The sequence below is a fragment of the Oncorhynchus tshawytscha genome, linkage group LG25, assembly GCF_018296145.1.
Source record: "Oncorhynchus tshawytscha isolate Ot180627B linkage group LG25, Otsh_v2.0, whole genome shotgun sequence".
In the NCBI taxonomy this organism is placed as follows: domain Eukaryota; kingdom Metazoa; phylum Chordata; class Actinopteri; order Salmoniformes; family Salmonidae; genus Oncorhynchus; species Oncorhynchus tshawytscha.
In genome coordinates, this window is record NC_056453.1 from 44,207,643 (window position 1) to 44,222,051 (window position 14,409).

Below are 14,409 nucleotides of genomic sequence, written 5' to 3' on the forward strand. Positions count from 1 at the left end.
ACCACCTGATCCACCAACCACCTGATCCACCAGTCAGTCACCTGATCCACCAACCACCTGATCCACCAGTCACCTGATCCACCAACCACCTGATCCACCAGTCACCTGATCCACCAACCACCTGATCCACCAGTCACCTGATCCACCAACCATCTGATCCACCAACCACCTGATCCACCAACCACCGGATCCACCAGTCACCTGATCCACTCCACTTCTTGGGAACCAGTCCAGATCTTTCTGAATAGATCTGTATGTCTGCGTTTTTGTTTGTTTTGATTTGATTTTAACGTGAATCCAATTTTATTGTTTATTTTGGCAGGTTTGTTTTATGTTCTGGATATGCAGAGGCCTTAGTCTTTACACTCTAAACCTTTATATTAAAATGCAAGATGTGAAATGTGGACTGTTTTGTTTGTTGGTTCTGACTTCATGAAACGGTAGCCTATCTCCGAAAGCACTACTTTTGACCAGGACCCAACATAACGGATATAAATTCCTCTTAACTTCTGGACAAATTATCCCCCTGTAGGACCTGGTCAAAGGTAGTGAACTCTGGAGGAGATATGATACCATTTGGGGTCGCAGCCTATTGAAATGGTACTGTTTGTTTGCTTGCTGTGGTAGACTGAATGACTTATCCCATGCCAAACTACTTGGAAGGAGGTTGTTGGTTCTAAAAAAAGACAGACAGAAAGAATGTTTATCATGTTGTCGAAAAGAAGCCTCTAGAATGTCTTCTAGAATGTTTTTTGTCACTTTGAGCAAAAAAAATAATGTTTTTGGAGTACTTGAATGAAGACAGACAGAACATACATATTATTCTATTCAGAGATGGCAAAACAGAGCAGAAATCCCCTCACGGCGTCTAATTATCAAAGCACAGACAGACTAAATGTGACCCAGCGGGGCTGAGTTAGATAATGTTAACACTTAGCTGGCCGTGTCACACGAAAGTCACAATGTTCCATGCAGAATTGGCCCCTAGACCTGGGTTCAAACAACATTTAAAATAATTTCAAATACTTTATCTGGGCTTGATTGAGCTTGCCTGGCATAATGGAATAAATAGAGGAGCTGCGAGTTTAAACCCCGCCCATCTATGCAGACTAAAGCAATCACTAAAAGTATTTGAAAGATTTCCAATAGTCTTTGAACCCAGGTCTGCACCCCACCACCGTGCTATCAGCCACTGGTGTTGCCACGGGAACCTGCAACTGACTACAAGTCAGTATTTTGTCTGATTATTGGAACCCAGAGCCATGGGCAATCAGTCTTTAGGTTCTAGAACACAGAGCCATGGGCAATCAGTCTTTAGGTTCTAGAACACAGAACCATGGGCAATCAGTCTTTAGGTTCTAGAACACAGAACCATGGGCAATCAGTCTTTAGGTTCTAGAACACAGAACCATGGGCAATCAGTCTGTTTTTAGGCTTTCCTTGTAGCCTGGTCCCAGATCTGTTTGCACTATCTTACCAACTAGAACAGCTCCTGAGTCAAGAGGTCTTAACACACAGGAGGAGCAGAACAGACACATTGATACAATATTTATAAAAAATCTATAGATATCCATTGATAGCCAGAACATTGTCAAGATGGCCGACATAAGGAGTGCGATCTTTCTTTTCATTGCTTTTCACATACAAGTATCATTTATAATTTGAAAACAAATATTTTGTGAAAAATAGTATATACCTCAATAACCTGAGATCAACAGTAATGTTCTTTGTTATTTCCCTGACTATTTACTGTTGTATTCATAAAGCCGTTGAGATACATTAAATTAATATGATTTAATATGATTTAATATTTAATATGATTTACCCCATTGGATAAAATGTCAAGATGCAATCTTTTTTTTTCACTTTTTTTTTTTCAAGGTTGTTTGCAATTCTCTGCAATTCAAAACTGTTTTTGTGAAGAGCTGGGGGATGAGGCTGGAGAAATGAAACCACTCTCAATATAAGCAAAGACAGCTATATATGCAAGGGACTGACCACCCATGATATCAAAAGGATAGTATTAGCCATGTTTTGAGGCTATACAGTAAGATAAGCTAAAAATGTTGGGTTCTGATAAGGGTACTTAACAGTTGAACTAAGCTCATGAGCCATTTACAAGTAATATTCGTGAAGGATCAATGCACATACAGTCGCTTCGGAAAGTATTCAGACCCCTTGACTTTTTCCACATTTTGTTATGTTACAGCCTTATTCTAAAATGTATTAAATAAAAGCAAACCGTCAGCAATCGACACACAATAGTCTATAATGAAAACTATATTTTTTTGTTTTTTTTACATTTTTGAAAATGTATTAATAATAAAAAACAGATACCTTATTTATATAAGTATTCAGACCCTTTTCTATGAGACTCAACATTGAGCTTAGGTGCATCCTGTTTCCATTGATCATCCTTGAGATCTTTCTACAACGTGATTGGAGTCCACCTGTGGTAAATTCAATTGATTGGACATGATTTGGAAAGGCGCAAACCTGTCTATATAAGGTCCCACAGTTGGCAGTGCATGTCAGAGGAAAAACTAAGCCATGAGGGACAGGATTGTGTCAAGGCACAGATCTGGGGAAGGATACCAAAACATTTATGGAGCATTGAAGGTCCCCAAGAACACAGTGGCCTCCATCGTTCTTAAATGGAAGAATTTTGGAACCACCAAGACTCTTCCTAGAGCTGGCCGCCCAGCCAAACTGAGCAATCGGGGGAGAAGGGCCTTGGTCAGGGAGGTGACCAAGAACTCGATGGTCACTCTGACAGAGCTCAAGAGTTCCTCTGTGGAGATGGGAGAACCTTCCAGAAGCACAACCATCTCTGCAGCGCTCCACCAATCAGGCCTTTATGGTAGAGTGGTCAGACGGAAGCCACTCCTCAGTAAAAGGCACATAATAGCCCACTTGGAGTTTGCCAAAAGGCACCTAAAGACTCTCAGACCATGAGAAACAATGAAACCAAGATTGAACTCTTTGGCCTGAATGCCAAGCGTCACTTCTGGAGGAAACCTGGCACCATCCCTACAGTAAAGCATGGTGGTGGCAACATCCCTACGGTGAAGCATGGTGGCGGCAGATCCATGTTGTGGGGATGTTTTTCAGCGGCAGGGACTGGGAGACTAGTCAGGATCGAGGGAAAGATGAACGGAGCAAAGTACAGAGAGATCCTTGATGAAAACCTGCTCCAGAACCTGATCGAACATCTCTGGAGAGATCTGATCAGCAACTCTCCCCATCCAACCTGACAGAGCTTGAGAGGATCTACAGAGAAGAATGGGAGAAACTCCCCAAATACAGGTGTACCAAGCTTGTAGCATCATATCCAAGAAGACTCGATGCTGTAATAACTGCCAAAGATGCTTCAACAAAGTACTCAGTAAAGGGTCTGAATACTTATGTAAATGTGATATTTCATTTTTTTTATATATATTTAAATTAGCAACAAAAAAAATGAGTCATTGCGGGATATTGTGTGTAGATTGATGAGTGAAAAAAAACTATTTTATAAATTTTAGAATAATGTTGTAACGTAACAAAATGTGGAAAAAGTCAAGCGGTCTGAATAATGTCTGAATGCACTGCATATCAATATTTTAAATGTCCAAAAATGGATGTATCAATTACAGATTGCGCCTTTAAAAACATAATTGGTAGGCTACTTGATCACAAATGGTAATTGACCATTAAATATTGAGGGGATGATTTGAAGCAAAATAGGCGCTTTACCACCACCATCACTACCATCACTACTACCATCATCACTACTACCACTACTACCATCATCGCTACTAACACCACTACCATCATCACTACTACCACCACTACCATCATCACTACTACCATCATCACTACTACCACTACTACCATCATCACTACTACCACCACTACCATCATCACTACTACCACCACTACCATCATCACTACTACCATCATCCCTACCATCACTACTACCATTATCACTACGACCACCACCACTACCATCATCACTACCATCATCACTACCATCATCACTACTACCACCACCACTACCATCATCACTACCACCACCACTACCATCATCACTACCATCATCACTACCATCATCACTACCATCACTACTACCACCACCAGTACTACCATCATCACTACTACCACCACCACTACCATCATCACTACCACCACCACTACCATCATCACTACCATCACTACTACCACCACCAGTACTACCATCATCACTACTACCACCATCACTACCATCATCACTACTACCACCACTACCATCATCACTACCATCATCACTACCATCACTACTACCACCACCAGTACTACCATCATCACTACTACCACCACCACTACCATCATCACTACCATCACTACTACCACCACCACTACCATCACTACTACCACCACCACTACCATCATCACTACTACCACCATCACTACCATCACCACTACCATCACTACAACCACCACCACTACCATCACTACTACCACCACCACTACCATCATCACTACTACCACCATCACTACCATCACCACTACCATCACTACTACCACCACCACTACCATCACTACTACCACCACCACTACCATCATCACTACCATCACTACTACCATCATCACTACCATCATCACTACCATCACTACTACCATCATCTCTACTACCACCACTACAATCATCCCTACCATCACTACTACCACCACCAGTACTACCATCATCACCACTACCACCATCACTACCATCATCACTACCACCATCACTACCATCATCACTACCACCACCACTACTACCATCACTACCATCATCACTACCATCACTACTACCACCATCACTACTACCATCACTACCACCATCACTACCATCATCACTACCACCACCACTACTACCATCACTACCATCATCACTACCATCACTACTACCACTACCATCACTACCACCAACACTACCACCATCATCACTACCACCACCATCACTACTACCATCACTACTACCACCACCACCACCATCACTACTACCACCACCACCACTACTACCATCCCCACCATCACTAATAGTACCACCATCACTACCATCACCACCATCACCATCACTATCCCATCACCACTATCACTACTACCATCACTACCAACACCATCACTACCAACACCATCACTACCACCATAACTACTACCACCACCACCACTCATACCATCACTACCATCACCACCACCATCACTACTACCATCATCACCACCATCACCACCATCACAATCACTACTACCATCATCACCACCATCACTACTACCACCAGCACCATCACTACTACCATCACCACCACCATCACTACTACCATCATCACCACCATCACTACTACCACCATCACCACCATCACAATCACTACAACTAACATCACCACCATCACTACTACCACCACTACTACAACCATCACTACCACCATCAATACTACATCACTACTACCACCATCACTACCACCATCATCACTACTACCATCACTACAACCATCACCATCACTACCAACATTACTACCACCACCATCACCACCACCACATCACTACTACCACCATCACTACCAACATTACTACCATCACCACCACCATCACTACTACCACCACCATCACTACTACCATCAATACTACTACCATCACCACTACCACCATCACTCCCACCATCACTACTACCATCACCACCACCATCACTACTACCATCACCACCATCACTACTTCCATCACCACCATCACTACTACCATCACCACCACTATCACTACTACTACCACCACCATCACTACTACCACCACCACCACCATCACTACTACCATCACCATCACTACTACCACCACCACCACCATCACTACTACCACCACCATCACTACTACCACCACCACCACCATCACTACTACCACCACCATCACTACTACCACCACCACCACTACTACCACCACCATCACTACTACCACTACCACCACCATCACTACTACCACCACCACCACTACCACCACCATCACTACTACCACCACCACCACCATCACTACTACCACCCCCATCACCACTACTACCACCACCACCATCACTACTACCATCACCACAACCATCACTACTACCACCACCACCACCATCACTACTACCACCACCACCACTACTACCACCACCCCACCACCACTACTACCACCACCACCATCACTACTACCATCACCACAACCATCACTACCACCACCACCATCACTACTACCACCACCACCACCACCACCACTACTACCACCACCACCACCATTACTACTACCACCACCACCACCATCACTACTACCACCACCACCATCACTCCTACCACCACCATCACTACTACCACCACCACTACCACCACCACTACTACCACCATCACCACCACCACCACTACCACCACCACCACCACCACTACCACCACCACCACCATCACTACTACCATCATCACTACTACCACCACCATCACTACTACCATCACCACCATCACTACTACCATCACCACCACCATCACTACTACCACCACCACCACCACCACCACCACCATCACTACTACCACCACCACCACAATCACTACCACCACCACCACCACTGCTACCATCACTACTAAAGTTATCTAGCTAGCTAGCAGCTCAGTTTGCCTACAAAGTGGCCCACTGTAGCCAGCAAGCTAGCTGGCTAATAATAACTGCCTCGGTTTGTTGGGGTCCTTACAAAAACAAAATAATGTGCGATATTCAGAATATTTTAGGTGTTAGCGAAGTGCAGCCAGCAGCCATGCGGACAAATGAAGAAAAGTCTGTTTGTCACCAGAGTGGTTTAAAACATGTTGAGACGTTTGACTTCACCAGCGTAATCCACTTTAAATTGTATTAAATAAAAATTGCAGACTGTCGACCACACTTGATAAATTGAAAACGAGCACTTGAAACCAGCATAGGCAACAACTGCCCTGGCGGAAAACAGTGACGCACATGAAACACAGCACCCCTTCTACGGGAGTGTGGGGTTGAGGGTTCTTCAAGAGTATCATCCAATCAAAATCTTGCCGCTGGGAGCCAGCAACCTATTTAAACTGTTTTTGCAAAACAAAAATTCTCCTGACCTTCGAGGGAGGCGCGATAACAAAATGATTATGGAGGTATGGCAACGCATGCTCTTATACTCTACATCAAGTGTCCTTAATTGGACAATGATTTACTTGATTCTGGGCAACTTTTAGCAGTGCAGAAATGCCCATTTGTCTATGGCCATATCACTTTCACGCTCATAAATCTGGTGGTTTAGCTCCCATTTTAGTCTGAGTCCCAATTGTTGTCACAGCGGAAGTTTTACAGTAATTGAATCAGAATGACAGCAGCAGCATACTGTCATTTTATAGAAATGCCACCTTCAAGTTATATACAGTACCCGTCAAAGGTTTGGACACACCTACTCATTCAAGGGTTTTTCTTTATTTTGACTATTTACTACATGGTAGAATAATAGTAACGACATCAAAACTATGAAATAACACATATGGAATCATGTAGTAACCCAAAAAAGTGTTAAACAAATCAAAATATATTTTATATTTGAGATTCTTCAAAGTAGCCACCCTTTGCCTTGATGACAGCTTTGCACACTGTTGGCATTCTCTCAACCAGCTTCATGAGGAATGCTTTTCCAACAGTCTTGAAGGAGTTCCCACATATGCTGAGCGCTTGTTGGCTGCTTTTCCTTCAATCTGCAGTCCAACTCATCCCAAACCATCTCAATTAGGTTGAGGTCTGGTGATTGTGGAGGCCAGGTCATCTGATGCAGCACTCCATCACTCTCCTTCTTGGTCAAATAGCCTGGAGATGTGTTGGGTCATTGTCCTGTTAAAAGAACAAATGATAGTCCCACTAAGCACTAAACAGATGGGATGGTGTATTGCTGCAGAATGCTGTGGTAGCCATGCTGGTTAAGTATGCCTTGAATTCTAAATAAATCAGTGTAACCAGCAAAGCACCATCACACCACCTCCTCCATGCTTCACGGTGGGAACCACACATGCGGAGATAATCCATTCACCTACTCCGTGTCTGATATTTGGACTTCCACCAGTCCAATTGCTTGTGTATCTTGGCCCAAGCAAGTCTCTTCTTGTTATTGGTGTCCTTTAGTAGTGGTTTCTTTGCAGCAATTCAACCTAGAAGGCCTGATTCACCGGGTCTCCTCTGAACAGTTGATGTTGAGATGTGTCTGTTTCTTGAACTCGGTGAAGCATTTATTTGGGCAGCAAACTGAGGTGCAGTTAACTCTAATGATCTTATCCTCTGCAGCAGAGGTATCTCTGGGTCTTCCTTTCCTTTTGGCGGTTCTCATGAGAGCCAGTTTTATCATAGCGCTTGATGGTTCTTGCGACTGCACTTGAAGAAACTTTCAAAGTTCTTGAAATTTTCCATATTGACTGACCTTCATGTTTTAAGGTAATGATGGATTGTCGTTTCTCTTTGCTTATTTGAGCTGTTCTTGCCATAATATGGACTTGGTCTTTTACCAAATAGGGCTATATTCTGTATACAAACCCTACCTTTTGTCACATCACAACTGATTGGATCAAACGTATTAACAAGGAAAGAAATTCCACAAATTAGCTTTTAACAAGACACACATGTTAATTGAAATGCATTCCAGGTGACTACCTCATGAAGCTGGTTGAGAGAATGGCAAGAGTGTGCAAAGCTGTCATCAAGGCAAAGGGTGGCTACTTTGAAGAATCTCAAATATAAAATATATGTTGATTTGTTTAACCGTTTTTTTGGTTACTACATGATTCCATATGTGTTATTTCATAGTTTTTATGTCTTCACTGTTATTCTACAATGTAGAAAATAGTCAAAATAAAGAAAAACCCTTGAATGAGCAGGTGTGTCTAAACTTTTGACTGGTACTGTATATTTACTTTATTTTTACGGCAACTTTAGGCAAAGTGCAGAAATGGATTCTTGCTGATCTCCATTATGTCCACAAACCAGGTGCCACAGCAGGAACTTTAGGTAGCTAGCAACCAAGAGATTTTAAGTTTAAATCCTTAATGCGGTTCAGTCCCAAGTAATGGATTTAGCTGTAAAAATACAGTAACTAGTTGTAGATTTCCCTTATTTTCACCTCAACTAGACAGAAACCTCTAAGAACGTCCTAAAACCGTCCTTGGGGACATCCCTGAACAAACCGGGAAATAGACAAAACCTGGAGTGGACTATGACTGTTAAAAAATGTCATGAACAGTTAAAATTATGTTTCTCATGAAATGTGATGATATTTGAAGGAAACCAGATCAAAGTATGAAAAACTGACTGTTTCTTCTACATTGATAAAGTTTGATCATGAAGTTACTGTTTTCCCCCAAGTCAAACACTTGGATTCATTATTAAGAGGACAAGGTGACCTTAACTCTCATTTGAATACACCAATGGTAACATGATATTCTCTTACTTCATTTAAATAAGTCCTGCCTTGTAACCAACATTGGAGAAGGCGTGTTTGCAAAGGGGTGTGGTTTATATAGCTAGGCAGCTACTCTACTGTGTCAGCAAATATAATTAAACGTTTACCCTAAAAAATGGGGGGGGTGGGGGGGGTCGTTCAAAACTTAGACGCAGTTGTCAGGGCAACACATCCGTCAGAGCTGCTGTGAACCGCATCATAAGGGACATGCCAAACGGGAGACGTATAAAAACCAAAATTATATCATTGATGTAGTTTTGAAATTAGTTTGAGATGATTTGACTGCAACACTGGTCACTGCGTCCAAGTGGCTTTAAGTTGAGCTGTCAGTCAAGACGAGCTCCCCGCCCACTCAGCCTGTCTTTTAAAACTTCCTGGGAGTTAGTCGTGAGAGGAAAAAGTACTTTTCAAAATGACTGTTCAGGACCTTTAAACTCAAATAACTTCAAGGATGCCTTTCACAGTAAAATATTCTCAGTGACATTTGACCCCTGCGTTTTGATGTGCTCAAATGTTGTCATGTGTAGTGTCATGGTGTCATGGTGTCATGTGTTGAAATTTTGCAGCTCCATGTTGTTACATTTATTTCACATGTATTTAACATGAGATCATGCTTTCACATGTGATCACGTGTAGTTGTATGTTATCACATGTTGCTTCACATGTTATCACATTAACTTCACGTAGAATCACAATGGTCACGTGAGATCACGTGTTCTGTAAGGAACTTCACTCTCTGTTGAGCTGAGATGAGGGCAATTTGAGTCTGTTGAGCTGAGATGAGGGCAATTTGAGTCTGTTGAGCTGAGCTGAGGGCAATTTGAGTCTGTTGAGCTGAGATGAGGGCAATTTGACTCTGTTGAGCTGAGATGAGGGCAATTTGAGTCTGTTGAGCTGAGATGAGGGCAATTTGACTCTGTTGAGCTGAAAAGAGGGCAATTTGAGTCTGTTGAGCTGAGATGAGGGCAATTTGACTCTGTTGAGCTGAGATGAAGGCAATTTGACTCTGTTGAGCTGAGATGAGGGCAATTTGACTCTGTTGGGCTGATTTGAGGGCAATTTGACTCTGTTGAGCTGAAAAGAGGGCAATTTGACTCTGTTGAGCTGAGATGAGGGCAATTTGACTCTGTTGGGCTGAGATGAGGGCAATTTGACTCTGTTGAGCTGAAATGAGGGCAATTTGACTCTGTTGAACTGAGATTAGGGCAATTTGACTCTGTTGAGCTGAGATGAGGGCAATTTGACTCTGTTGGGCTGAGATGAGGGCAATTTGACTCTGTTGAGCTGAAAAGAGGGCAATTTGACTCTGTTGAGCTGAGATGAGGGCAATTTGACTGTTGAGCTGAGATTAGGGCAATTTGACTCTGTTGAGCTGAGATGAGGGCAATTTGACTCTGTTGAGCTGAGCTGAGGTTAACTTCACCCTGTTGAGCTGAGATGAAGGCAATTTGACTCGGTTGAGCTGAGATGAGGGTAATTTCACTCCGTTGAGCTGAGATGAGGGCAATTTCACTCTGTTGAGCTGAGATGAGGGCAATTTGACTCTGTTGAGCTGAGATGAGGGCAATTTGACTGTTGAGCTGAGATGAGGGCAATTTGACTGTTGAGCTGAGATGAGGGCAATTTGACTGTTGAGCTGAGATGAGGGCAATTTGACTGTTGAGCTGAGATGAGGGCAATTTGACTGTTGAGCTGAGATGAGGGCAATTTGACTGTTGAGCTGAGATGAGGGCAATTTGACTGTTGAGCTGAGATGAGGGCAATTTGACTGTTGAGCTGAGGTGAGGGCAATTTGACTGTTGAGCTGAAATGAGGGCAATTTGACTGTTGAGCTGAGATGAGGGCAATTTGACTGTTGAGCTGAGATGAGGGCAATTTGACTGTTGAGCTGAGATGAGGGCAATTTGACTGTTGAGCTGAGATGAGGGCAATTTGACTGTTGAGCTGAGGTGAGGGCAATTTGACTGTTGAGCTGAGATGAGGGCAATTTGACTGTTGAGCTGAGATGAGGGCAGTCGAAGGGAGGCCCCTAAACGTCAGGTAATCCAAGAAAGAAAACAAGTGGTGGTCAGTGGTCAGTACTATGGTCAGTACTATGGTCAGTACTATGGTCAGTACTATGGTCAGTACTATGGTCAGTACTATGGTCGTACTATGGTCAGTACTATGGTCAGTACTATGGTCAGTACTATGGTCAGTACTATGGTCGTACTATGGTCAGTACTATGGTCAGTACTATGGTCAGTACTATGGTCAGTACTATGGTCAGTACTATGGTCAGTACTATGGTCAGTACTATGGTCGTACTATGGTCAGTACTATGGTCAGTACTATGGTCAGTACTATGGTCAGTACTATGGTCGTACTATGGTCAGTACTATGGTCAGTACTATGGTCAGTACTATGTGTGCAGTCAGTTGCCACTGTTCTGTTCCTCCTATATGAACATCTTCCAGAAACCCTGAAATACCTGCTAACGTACTTATGGAAAGACTAGTACTACTGTTGACCCAAAGCTGTGATTGAATGTACATTGTAATGAATGTTATTACGATGATAAATATAATGGATGATGATTCCAGGTGGTCTATATATCCTGATCCCAGATCTGTTCACCGGCTATGCTGTCTTACCTACTCCAATAGTTTTTTCTCCCATTGTCACACCAGCACAAACAGATCTGGGACCAGGCTATGTGTAATAGGGGTAAGACACCCATCAACTACAGAAACCTGCTGCGTTTATAGCCTGAGTGCCAGTCTGTGCCAGTCTTTTTTTTTTGTGCTATCATTCCAACTCCTGGTCACTCGTTGTCATGTGACAATGAGCTGTGGAGTTGATAAGAGCGACAAAAAAAACACACAAAAACTGATCTGGAACCAGGCTAGCTGCGTTACCTTTCAGAACTGCTTCCAGTACCTTTCAACCAAGAAGATCCACACCAATAGACCTAAACTGAACTCCTACTGATTTGTCAGAGTTGGGGTCCATTTGAATTCCAGTCAATTTAAGAAGCAAACTGAAATGTCAATTCCAATTGTCCAATTGTCTTCAATGCTATTCAATTAGAAACATTTGGGAATTGGAATTTGGTTTACATACTTTATTGACTGCAATTGCATTTGGAACTGACCCCAGGCCTGTTATTTATCTGATTTTACATTTACACAGTAATATGTGTAGAATGATAATGATTTTACACAGTAATATGTGTAGAATGATAATGATTTTACACAGTAATATGTGTAGAATGATAATGATTTTACACAGTAATATGTGTAGAATGATAATGATTTTACACAGTAATATGTGTAGAATGATAATGATTTTACACAGTAATATGTGTAGAATGATAATGATTTTATGCAGTGATACGTGTATAAATGATAATGATTTTACACAGTAATACGTGTATAAATTATGATAATGCTGGGCTTTACATTTACGCAGTGATACGTGTATAAATGATGATAATGCATACATGCTAGAATTAAATTAGGAACAAATCCGCTGTATGCTTTATGTGGTGCTAACTCACAACGGCGGTCGTGCACTTTCTGACTCTGTGTACACGTGTCTGTGTGTGTGAGCGTGTGTGTGTGTGAGCGTGTGTGTGTGTGAGCGTGTGTGTGTGTGAGTGTGTGTGTGTGTGAGCGTGTGTGTGTGTGAGCGTGTGTGTGTGTGAGCGTGTGTGTGTGAGCATTTGTGCATGAAAAAGTGTGTTTTGAGCTTTTGACTGCCCCCCACCCCACACTCCCTCACTCCCTCCCTCTCTCCCTCACTTCCTCCCACACTCCCTCCCACACTCCCTCTCCCTCCCTCCCTCTCCCTCACTTCCTCCCACCCTCCCTCCCACCCTCCCTCCCACCCTCCCTCCCACACTCCCTCCCACACTCCCTCTCTCCCTCCCACACTCCCTCTCTCCCTCACTCCCTCCCACCCTCCCTCCCACCCTCCCTCCCACCCTCCCTCCCACACTCCCTCCCACACTCCCTCTCTCCCTCCCACACTCCCTCTCTCCCTCACTCCCTCCCCCCCTCCCTCCCACCCTCCCTCCCACACTCCCTCCCACACTCCCCTCTCCCTCCCACACTCCCCTCTCCCTCACTCCCTCCCACCCTCCCTCCCACCCTCCCTCCCACACTCCCTCCCACACTCCCTCTCTCCCTCCCACACTCCCTCTCTCCCTCACTCCCTCCCACCCTCCCTCCCACCCTCCCTCCCACACTCCCTCCCACACTCCCTCTCTCCCTCCCACACTCCCTCTCTCCCTCACTCCCTCCCACCCTCCCTCCCACCCTCCCTCCCACACTCCCTCCCACACTCCCTCTCTCCCTCCCACACTCCCTCACTCCCTCCCCACACTCCCTCACTCCCTCCCACCCTCCCTCCCACCCTCTCTCCCACACTCCCTCCCACACTCCCTCTCTCCCACACTCCCTCCCACACTCCCTCTCTCCCACACTCCCTCCCACACTCACTCCCTCACTCCCTCCACCCCCATTTTTTGTAAGTCGGTGAAGCCTCACTACACTGCACTGTGACTCCTTGCTTCCCAGCACCATCATCTACCCTCGTATGTGTCCCAAATGACACCCTATCCCATAGGGCTCTGGTCAAATGTAGGGCACTACATAGGGAATAGGGTGCCATAGGGCTCTGGTCAAATGTAGGGCACTATGTAGGGAATAGGGTGCCATTTGGGATACATTCTATTTCTGTTCAGTTTCTTTTTTTTAAAGAAAATTATTATCAATGTTATTATATTATTATTGCTATTGTTATTATGACTGTTATTTTTCTTAGAGTTAAACATTTCAACTAATTTATATTTTTTATACGAATAAATTGTTTTAAATGTCGGGCCTTTTTGGTTTTGTACAACGTGAACATGAAGAGAAGCAGAATGGTCTAGACACGTCATAAGTGTTATACATTCGTAGTACATTCGT

The 14,409-nt window shown here is 43.7% G+C and overlaps 1 long non-coding RNA gene across 1 annotated transcript; it reads left to right on the forward strand.

The window, feature by feature from the left end:
* The first annotated feature begins 8,866 nt into the window (after positions 1–8,866).
* Positions 8,867–12,968, forward strand: LOC121840745. Its single transcript, XR_006079877.1, has 2 exons — positions 8,867–11,406; positions 11,463–12,968. It is a non-coding gene; the product is annotated as an uncharacterized LOC121840745 (long non-coding RNA).
* The last annotated feature ends 1,441 nt before the right edge of the window (positions 12,969–14,409 follow it).